Below are 11,184 nucleotides of genomic sequence, written 5' to 3' on the forward strand. Positions count from 1 at the left end.
TTGTAAAGCCGTCGGCACACGGACCGTGCATCCGAACGTTGAGCGTTGAGCGTGCCGAGTTTCTGACGTCATAGCGTGGAATAGCATGTTCGGGAGTCTTTCCGAACGCGCAGAGCAATATCTAGCATGTCAGATATTCTGAGCGTGCGTCTGAGCGTCGACCAATGAGATGGCACAACGCCGCCTACGTCACACGAACGCCGTCTCCCTTCAGTACAGAGTTGTGAGGCGCCATATTGGCATTCATTTCAAGCCTGTATGTATATATGCCGTTTCTGAGCACCAGCAAATTGAAAATCACTGGAAAAATTGTTGTTAACTGTGTGATTCGTTCCAATAAAATAATGAAAAACATCATATTCGTGGCAAAAGAATTATTGTAAGTTGCGTATTATAAGAGTAGGCTATTTGAAGCCAGCGACACACTGAAGATCTACCCAAAATGCATTGTTCTTGGTACAATTTATTATAATTAAACTACAGTTAGTAATATATCTACGTTTCGGTTTTCTGCAGGTCTCAAGATTCTATTATTTGACATGTAGCACATAATTGCTGTAGCGTAATGACGAGCGTCACTCTCTGCTGTAGAAGAGTTTGACTGGGCGATGTTTCGCGTCTTGCCATTTCCAAATTTTTTTCCTAACATTCGCATTTATAGGGTTCTGATACTTTGTTATTAGTTTAACGTAAGTATATACTATAATATTTGATGTTATGTAAATATAAGTTCACGTTTTTTTGAGGGGTGACTTTGTTCGATTGTCTTAATCTACAGGATAGGTTGCGCTACTTGTATAAAGATATTTTGCTCCTTTTTCTTTTACGCTTCGTAATTCACATATTGCAAAGATTCTGCTACTGAGTAGGAACACTGATCAAGAAAGACTGAAATGGTTCAAATGGCTCTGAGCACTATGGGACTTAACTTCTGAGGTCATCAGTCCCCTAGAACTTAGAACTACTTAAACCTAACTAACCTACGGACATCACACACATCCATGCCCGAGAGAGGATTCGAACCTGCGACCGTAGCGGTCGCGCGGTTCCAGACTGTAGCGCCTAGAACCGCTCGGCCACCCCGGCCCAGTAAGACTGACCTTGGGGTTTTACTAAAATGTGGGTATGGTGAAATAATGTTTATCTTATGCGGAGAAGTATTCCAAATTTGTACCGCACTGTTTGTAATGGAACTTTTATAAGCCTGTGTCCTTATTGATTGGACATGGTACTTTCCTTTTCGTGGACGATGGAGGAAATGTGCGTTTTAATAGAGCTAATGTGGGAATTTAACGTTCGCCCTTTGAGTAAACAATATGATCTACGAATTAGAAACATCCCTCAACTGCGGCTGGAGTGCGTTGCGATCGCGTATACCACGTTGGGGCCCACGTACCGTATGCACGAGACGCATCGTTCCTGAGCGTTCAGCAGCACGTTGAACTTGGCACGCTCAACGTACCGTCGGCACACGGACCGTGCTGTCGAACGTTAACGTTGAGCATGCCAAGTTCAACGTGCTGCTGAACGCTCAGGAATGATGCAACTTGTGCATACGGTACGTGGGCCCCAACGTGGTATACGCGATCGCAACGCACTCCAGCGGAAGTTGAGCGATGTTTCTAGTTCGTAAATCACACTATTTACTCAACGGGAGCGCGTAAAATTCCCACGTTAGCACTATTAAAACGCACATTTCCTCCATCGTCCACGAAAAGGAAAGTACCATGTCCAATCAATAAGGACGGAGACATATAAAAGTTCCATTACAAACAGTGCGGTACAAATTTGGAATACTTCTCCACATAAGATAAACATTATTTCATCATTCCCACATTTTATTAAAACTCCAAGGTCAGTCTTACTCAATCACTATTCCTACCCAATAGCAGAATCTTTGCAACATGTGAATTACGAAGCGAAGAAGAAAAGGAGCAAAATATCTTGATGGAAGTAGCGCAAGCTGTCCTGAAGATTAAGCCAACCGAACAAAGGCACCCCTCAAAAAAAGGTGAACTTATATTTACATAATATCAAATATCATAGTATATACTTATATTAAACTAATAATAAAGTATCAGAACCTAATAAAAACGCTAATGTTAAGAAATAAAATACGGAAGTGTCAAGACGCGAACCACCGCCCCAATTATCAACTAAACACGAGACAGGTACGCTACTCATTACACTAATCCAACAACACGCGATCGCCTCTCACAAGTACTCCAAGTATGTTACCCGTTGCAGAAAACGTTATCGTAGATACGTTACTAATTGAAATTTAATTATAACAAATTATACAAGAACAATGCGTTTTGGGTGGATCATCCTTGTGTCACTGCCTTCAAATAGCCTACTCTCATAAGACGCAAGTTACAATAATTCTTTTTCCATGAATATGATGTTTCTCGTTATTTTATTGGAACGAATCACTGAATTAACAACGGGTTTTCCAACGATTCTCAATTTGCTGGTGCTCAGAAACGGCATATATACATGTTGTTGTTGTGGTCTTCAGTCCTGAGACTGGTTTGATGCAGCTCTCCATGCTACTCTATCCTGTGCAAGCTTCTTCATTTCCCAGTACCTACTGCAACCTACATCCTTCTGAATCTGCTTAGTGTATTCATCTCTTGGTCTCCCTCTACGATTTTTACCCTCCACACTGCCCTCCAATGCTAAATTTGTGATCCCTTGATGCCTCAAAACATGTCCTACCAACCGATCCCTTCTTCTAGTCAAGTTGTGCCACAAACTTCTCTTCTCCCCAATCCTATTCAATACCTCCTCATTAGTTACGTGATCTACCCACCTTATCTTCAGCATTCTTCTGTAGCACCACATTTCGAAAGCTTCTATTCTCTTCTTGTCCAAACTAGTTATCGTCCATGTTTCACTTCCATACATGGCTACACTCCATACAAATACTTTCAGAAACGACTTCCTGACACTTAAATCTATACCCGATGTTAACAAATTCCTCTTCTTGAGAAACGCTTTCCTTGCCATTGCCAGTCTACATTTTATATCCTCTCTACTTCGACCATCATCGGTTATTTTACTCCCTAAATAGCAAAACTCCTTTACTACTTTAAGTGTCTCATTTCCTAATCTAATTCCCTCAGCAACACCCGACTTAATTTGACTACATTCCATTATCCTCGTTTTGCTTTTGTTGATGTTCATCTTATATCCTCCTTTCAAGACACTGTCCATTCCGTTCAACTGCTCTTCCAAGTCCTTTGCTGTCTCTGACAGAATTACAATGTCATCGGCGAACCTCAAAGTTTTTATTTCTTCTCCATGAATTTTAATACCTACTCCGAATTTTTCTTTTGTTTCCTTTATTGCTTGCTCAATATACAGATTGAATAACATCGGGGAGAGGCTACAACCCTGTCTTACTCCTTTCCCAACCACTGCTTCCCTTTCATGCCCCTCGACTCTTATAACTGCCATCTGGTTTCTGTACAAACTGTAAATAGCCTTTCGCTCCCTGTATTTTACCCCTGCCACCTTCAGAATTTGAAAGAGAGTATTCCAGTTAACATTGTCAAATGCTTTCTCTAAGTCTACAAATGCTAGAAACGTAGGTTTGCCTTTTCTTAATCTTTCTTCTAAGATAAGTCGTAAGGTCAGTATTGCCTCACGTGTTCCAACATTTCTACGGAATCCAAACTGATCTTCCCCGAGGTCGGCTTCTACCAGTTTTTCCATTCGTCTGTAAAGAATTCGCGTTAGTATTTTGCAGCTGTGACTTATTAAACTGATAGTTCGGTAATTTTCACATCTGTCAACACCTGCTTTCTTTGGGATTGGAATTATTATATTCTTCTTGAAGTCTGAGGGTATTTCGCCTGTCTCATACATCGTGCTCACCAGATGGTAGAGTTTTGTCATGACTGGCTCTCCCGAGGCCATCAGTAGTTCAAATGGAATGTTGTCTACTCCCGGGGCCTTGTTTCGACTCAGGTCTTTCAGTGCTCTGTCAAACTCTTCACGCAGTATCTTATCTCCCATTTCGTCTTCATCTACATCCTCTTCCATTTCCATAATATTGTCCTCAAGTACATCGCCCTTGTATAAACCCTCTATATACTCCTTCCACCTTTCTGCCTTCCCTTCTTTGCTTAGAACTGGGTTGCCATCTGAGCTCTTGATATTCATACAAGTGGTTCTCTTCTCTCCAAAGGTTTCTTTAATTTTCCTGTAGGCAGTATCTATCTTACCCCTAGTGAGATTAGCCTCTACATCCTTACATTTGTCCTCTATCCATCCCTGCTTAGCCATTTTGCACTTCCTGTCGATCTCATTTTTGAGACGTTTGTATTCCTTTTTGCCTGCTTCAGTTACTGCATTTTTATATTTTCTCCTTTCATCAATTAAATTCAATATTTCTTCTGTTACCCAAGGATTTCTATTAGCCCTCGTCTTTTTACCTACTTGATCCTCTGCTGCCTTCACTACTTCATCCCTCAGAGCTACCCATTCGTCTTCTACTGTATTTCTATCCCCCATTCCTGTCAATTGTTCCCTTATGCTCTCCCTGAAACTCTGTACAACCTCTGGTTCTTTCAGTTTATCCAGGTCCCATCTCCTTAAATTCCCACCTTTTTGCAGTTTCTTCAGTTTCAATCTGCAGTTCATAACCAAAAGATTGTGGTCCGAATCCACATCTGCCCCAGGAAATGTCTTACAATTTAAAACCTGGTTCCTAAATCTCTGTCTTACCATTATATAATCTATCTGATACCTACTAGTATCTCCAGGATTCTTCCAGGTATACAACCTTCTTTTGTGATTCTTGAACCAAGTGTTGGCTATGATTAGGTTATGCTCTGTGCAAAATTCTACAAGGCGGCTTCCTCTTTCATTCCTTCCCCCCAATCCATATTCACCTACTATGTTTCCTTCTCTCCCTTTTCCTACTGACGAATTCCAGTCACCCATGACTATTAAATTTTCGTCTCCCTTCACTACCTGAATAATCTCTTTTATCTCATCATACATTTCATCTATTTCTTCATCATCTGCAGAGGTAGTTGGCATATAAACTTGTACTACTGTAGTAGGCATGGGCTTTGTGTCTATCTTGGCCACAATAATGCGTTCACTATGCTGTTTGTAGTAGCTAACCCGCACTCCTATTTTTTTATTCATTATTAAACCTACTCCTGCATTACCCCTATTTGATTTTGTATTTATAACCCTGTAATCACCTGACCAGAAGTCTTGTTCCTCCTGCCACCGAACTTCACTAATTCCCACTATATCTAACTTTAACCTATCCATTTCCCTTTTTAAATTTTCTAACCTACCTGCCTGATTAAGGGATCTGACATTCCACGCTCCGATGAACGCCAATATGGCGCCTCACAACTCTGTACTGAAGGGAGACGGCGTGCGTGTGACGTAGGTGGCGTTGTGCCATCTCATTGGTCAACGCTCAGACGCACGCTCAGAATATCTGACATGCCAGATATTGCTCTGCACGTTCGGAAAGACTCCCGAACGTGCTATTCCACGCTATGACGTCAGAAACTCGGCACGCTCAACGTTCGGATGCACGGTCCGTGTGCCGACGGCTTAACGTTCGACAGCACGGTCCGTGTGCCGACGGCTTTAAGTTTCGGCTCAACAGTGTAAATGAGAAGGGCCAGACGGGGACTGGCACCGCCGACCCCTCGAATGCGAGTCCGCGAAACCTCGCGCGCTGACGAGCGGAGCGCTCGTTGGCGAGATATGCGCTGGGCGTGCGGCGGCCGACTTCCTGGGCGGCCATTGCCTGCCCGCCTGCCCTGCGCTTCCGGCTTAGAGCGCCGGGCGTGACTGGGGTACCTAGCGGCGGGCGGGCCGGGCCGCTCGTTGAGATGCAGCTTCGCAGCTCGCCGTGCAGGCCGGAGCTGCTCTAACCGCCACCGCACAGTTTAACCACAGCCTCTTACCGACAACTTCAGAAATGCAGCCACTCGCTGCAGGCGGCTGTTTCAACGGCAGCGCGGAAAGTACTCTCAAAGAGGTCGCAACTTCTTTATTGGCTTTTGAACACTGATGGGCAATAAGAATTGCAACCCACGACTTACACTAAATTAACCAAATATTCCAGGAATAATTTTCAGACCGCAGTGGAGTACGCACTAATTTGAAACTCCTTGGGAGATAAAAACCATGATGACTGGGTGTTATGTGCTGTCCTTAGGTTAGTTAGGTTTAACTAGTTCTAAGTTCTAGGGGACTGATGACCATAGATGTTAAGTCCCATAGTGCTCAGAGCCATTTGAACCATTTTGAACCATCAAAACCGTGTGCCGGACTTTGACTCGACTCTGAACCCTTTGGCTTTCGCGGGGAAGTGCTCTACGGGCCAAACTACCCAAGCAGGAGTCACCTACTCGCGCTCACAGCTTTACCTCCGCCAGTACCTCTTTTCACGTAAGTTCCCCTGTTGCTGTGCGACTCATACAGGGTGTCCAGAAAAGGACACCCTGATTTCAAAATTAAATATCTCGAAAATAAAGATCGATAGAGGAATGCAGTAAACGGTATGTTTATTGCGAAAGCTGTAAGAAGTTTATACAGCAGTTTGAAATAATAGTTACAAAAGCTGCTAACAGATGGCGCTGTACGCTGTACAGCTCATATCAGCGTACATAAGTGAAATAATCGTATGAAAACAATCTTTGCAAACAATCACATCACAATGTCTTCAAAGTGTTCACCATTGGCACTACAGAGGTGGCGCAAACTAGGAATGAAATTCGCCACCACATTTCGTAGTGTCTCAACCGAAATGGATTCACATGCCACAGAGATCGTCGATTCAAGCTGGTCCAGCGTGGCGGGATGCTTCGGGTAGACCATGTCTTTCACTGTGCCCCACAAAAAAAAAGTCACAGGGAGTCAAATCCGGCGAATATGGAGGCCAATCCATGCCTGCACCAGTAAATTTGGGATATTCCAAAGGAATGACTCGATTCCCGAAGTATTCCTCAAGAAAGCGAAACACTTGTTCGGTCCGATGCGGTCGGGCTCCATCTTGCATAAACCATTCAGTACCTGGTCGATCCTCTAACGCTTGCTGTGTGGCGACAAATTGTTCCAAAATTGCAACGTAACGTGCAACAGTGACCGTTTCTCGAATGAAAATAGGGCCAATAATGCCTCTACTGCATACTGCAGCCCGCACGGTAACTTTAGGTGAATACAGGGGTTTCGCTTCACACCAATATGGCTTTTCGGAACCCTAAAATCGCCAGTTCTGCTTATTCACATATCCATTCAGGTGGAAGTGTGCTTCATCTGTAAACCAGATGCAGCCAACATCAAATCCTTCACTATCAATCATTGTGAGCATCTGATTAGCAAAGGCAACCCTTTGTTGCACAGCTCGTACGGGTATGGCCTGGTGCGTTTGAATTTTGAATGGAAACATGTGTAGGCTCTTTCTCAGTATTTTCTGCGTGCTGGAACGCTTCAAACCAGTCTCAGATGCAATTCTACGGACGGATGACATTGGATTTCGCTGAATAATTCCAGAAACTGTGGCGATATTTTCAGGCGTGAATGCGGTTTGCTTGCGGCCAGCATGCCCCACTAGATCATCAGTTAAGCTACCTGTTCGTTGAAATTTTGCGAAGAGCATACGAATGGTTTTCGCATCGGGTCCTTTTGGAACATTAAATCGTGCTTGAAAACTTCGTCTTGTTGCAGTAGAACCCTCTTCTAACCTGTGGTACTCTAGCACCAGAAAAACGCGTTGTTCAATGGAGCACATGGTTTTAATCTCTTCCTTCGGTACGCTAACCTCCTTTCATGTTTCAATAGTGGAACTGATCGCTCTGGGCTTCGGATCACAATTTATACTAGGCATTACGTATGGCGATTACAGCGCCATCTGTTAGCAGCTTTTGTAACTATTATTTCAAACTGTTGTATAAACTTCTTACAGCTTTCGCAGTAAACATACCGTTTACTGCATTCCTCTATCGATCTTTGTTTTCGAGATATTTAATTTTGAAATCAGGGCGTCCTTTTCTGGACACCCTGTAGTTAGCGCACGACAACGCGCAGACGGACAATGAGAGACAATGTTAGACCAAGGAAAGGGTGCAGGAGGAGTATCGAAATGCTGCACGGGTCCTCTACTTCTCGGAAGAGGGGGTTGCAGCTATGATCAGCTCTCTCAGGAGGGGGAGGGATTCCAGACTGAATGGTATGACTGTTCAGGTCATCCAGTACCTTGCCCCACATTTTGTTCTGGAGCTTACTAACCTATATACTTAGGTGACGAAAGTCCATATATACAGATGGCAGTAGTATGGTGTACACAAGCTGTAAAAGGGCATTACATTGGCGGAGGTGTCATTTGTGGCCGGCGGCTGTGACCAAGCGTTTCTAGGCGCCTCAGTCCAGAACCGCACTGCTTCTACGGTCGCAGGTTCCATTCCTGCCTCGGGCATGGATGTGTGTGATGTCCTTAGGTTAGGTAGGTTTAAGTAGTTCTAAGTCTAGACGACTGATGACCTCAGATATTAAGTCCCATAGTGCTTAGAGCAATTTGAACTATTTGTCATTTGTGATACATGCGAAAAGGTTTCAGACGTGATTATGGGAATTAACAGACTTTGAACGAGGAATGGTAGTTGGAGCCAGACGCATGAGACATTTCATGCCGGAACAAGTTGTTGTTGTTGTTGTTGTGGTCTTCAGTCCTGAGACTGGTTTGATGCAGTATAAACTTGTACTACTGTAGTAGGTGTGGGCTTTGTATCTATCTTGGCCACAATAATGCGTTCACTATGCTGTTTGTAGTAGCTTACCCGCGTTACTATTTTCCTATTCATTATTAAACCTACTCCTGCATTACCCCTATATGACTTTGTGTTTATAACCCTGTAGTCACCTGACCAGAAGTCTTGTTCCTCCTGCCACCGAACTTCACTAATTCCCACTATATCTAACTTTAACCTATCCATTTCCCTTTTTAAATTTTCTAACCTACCTGCCCGATTAAGGGATCTGACATTCCACGCTCCGATCCATAGAACGCCAGTTTCCTTTCTCCTGATAACGACATCCTCTTGAGTAGTCCCCGCCCGGAGATCCGAATGGGGGACTATTTTACCTCCGGAATATTTTACCCAAGAGGACGCCATCATCATTTAATCATACAGTAAAGCTGCATGCCCTCGGGAAAAATTACGGCCGTAGTTTCCCCTTGCTTTCAGCCGTTCGCAGTACCAGCACAGCAAGGCCGTTTTGGTTATTGTTACAAGGCCAGATCAGTCAATCATCCAGACTGTTGCCCTTGCAACTACTGAAAAGGCTGCTGCCCCTCTTCAGGAACCACACGTTTGTCTGGCCTCTCAACAGATACCCCTCCGTTGTGGTTGTACCTACGGTACGGCTATCTGTATCGCTGAGGCACGCAAGCCTCCCCACCAACGGCAAGGTCCATGGTTCATGTTAAGGAAACTAAATCCCGAAATCTACAGTCTGAAAAGTGTGCCCAGAATACCATTATTTCATATACTTATACGGATATGGTGACTGTTCTTTCGGACCATATCCATATAAGTATATAGTTCTGGCAGTACCGGCCATGACCTTCTGCTGTGCGGATGCACACATATTATCCGAACTCTTACAGGACTTGGTAAGAATGTCTTCCACGAGTAATGAGTGTGTTGGGTAGAGACTACGAATGTATTGTGTGGACATGTAAGGTGAGAATGTGGGTCTCGCGGGAGGCGTGCGCGAGATTGTCCCTGCAGTCGCACTATCCTCTGTGCCCTCGGTGGCTCAGATGGATAGAGCGTCTGCCATGTAAGCAGGAGATCCTGGGTTCGAGTCCCGGTCGGGGCACACATTTTCACCTGTCTCTGTTGATATATATCAACGCAGCTGAAGGTATTAATATATAATTCTAAACCATTATTTCAGGCGTTACCTCTCACCTCGGACAACGCAGTGGCCGGCGGACTTCAGTTAACGACAGAGAGCAGCGGTGTTTACGTAGAGTTGTTAGTGCTAACAGACAAGCAACACTGCACGAAATAACCGCATAAGTAAATGTGAGATGTACGTCAAACGTATCCATTGGTACAGTTCGGCAAAATTTAGCGTTAAAAGGCTATGGTAGCAGACGACCGACGCTAGCTACTTCGCTAACACCACGGCATCGCCTGCAGCACCTCTTCTGGGCTCGTCACCATATCGGTTGGACCGCAGACTATTGGAAAACCGTGTCCTAATCAGACAGTACCGATTTCAGACGGTAAGATCTTATGGTATGGTTCGAGTGTAGGGCAGATTCCTCGAAGCTACGGATGCATGTTGTCCACAAGCCACTGTGCAAACAGGTCATGGCTCCATGATGGTGTGCGCTGTGTTTACATGGAATGGACTGGGTCCTCCGGTCCAACTCAACTGATCATTGTCTGGAAATGGTTATGTTCGGCTGCTTGGAGACGATTTGCAGCCATTCATGGATTTCATGTTACCAAGCAACAGCACTGGTTCACAGTTGTTCGCGAGTTGTTTGAACAACATTCCGGACAGTTGGAGCGAATGATTTGGCCACACAGATCGCCCGACGTGAATCTCATCGAACATTAATGGGACGTAATCGAAAAGTCAGTTCGTGCACAAAATCCTACGCTGGCAACGGTTTCGCAATAATGGACGGCTTTAGAGGCAGCTCAATATTTCTGCAAAGTGACTTTCAACGACTTGCTGAGTGCATGCCAACTCGAGTTGAAGCACTACGCCGACAAATGAGGTCCGACACGACATTAGGACGAATTCCATGACTTTTCTCACCTCGGTGTGTAACGAGTATTTACTTCCAGGGAAGTTTTCTATGATGTGGGAGGAAGCTGAAATCGTAATAATACATGAAAGTGAGGATAAAAATCCCTACGGTGGTTAAACGTTGCAGACCTATTTGTAGGTTGGATGTGCTTGTCAAGCTTTTTGAGAAGCTGCTGTGCGACAAGCTAACGGCTTACCGGATCCTAAGCGGGATGAATGGGGAGCAGTTCGACATTCTTGTGGGTGTGCGGCGACAGACGCGCTTACCCCCACGCCCGACGTTTGCTTCTTGCCGACTCAGAGGATTTCCGCACTACGGATGATATCAATGACGCCTTTGACAGCCTGTGGTGGCCCCCCGCTCTTCTCCCC

At 44.6% G+C, this 11,184-nt stretch overlaps 1 non-coding gene across 1 annotated transcript; it reads left to right on the forward strand.

Annotated features, from left to right (window-relative positions):
* The first annotated feature begins 9,789 nt into the window (after positions 1–9,789).
* Positions 9,790–9,864, forward strand: Trnat-ugu (transfer RNA threonine (anticodon UGU)). The gene has a single exon. It is a non-coding gene; the product is annotated as a tRNA-Thr (tRNA).
* Positions 9,865–11,184: the final 1,320 nt, after the last annotated feature.

Source organism: Schistocerca cancellata, chromosome 6 (genome assembly GCF_023864275.1).
Source record: "Schistocerca cancellata isolate TAMUIC-IGC-003103 chromosome 6, iqSchCanc2.1, whole genome shotgun sequence".
In the NCBI taxonomy this organism is placed as follows: Eukaryota; Metazoa; Arthropoda; class Insecta; order Orthoptera; family Acrididae; genus Schistocerca; species Schistocerca cancellata.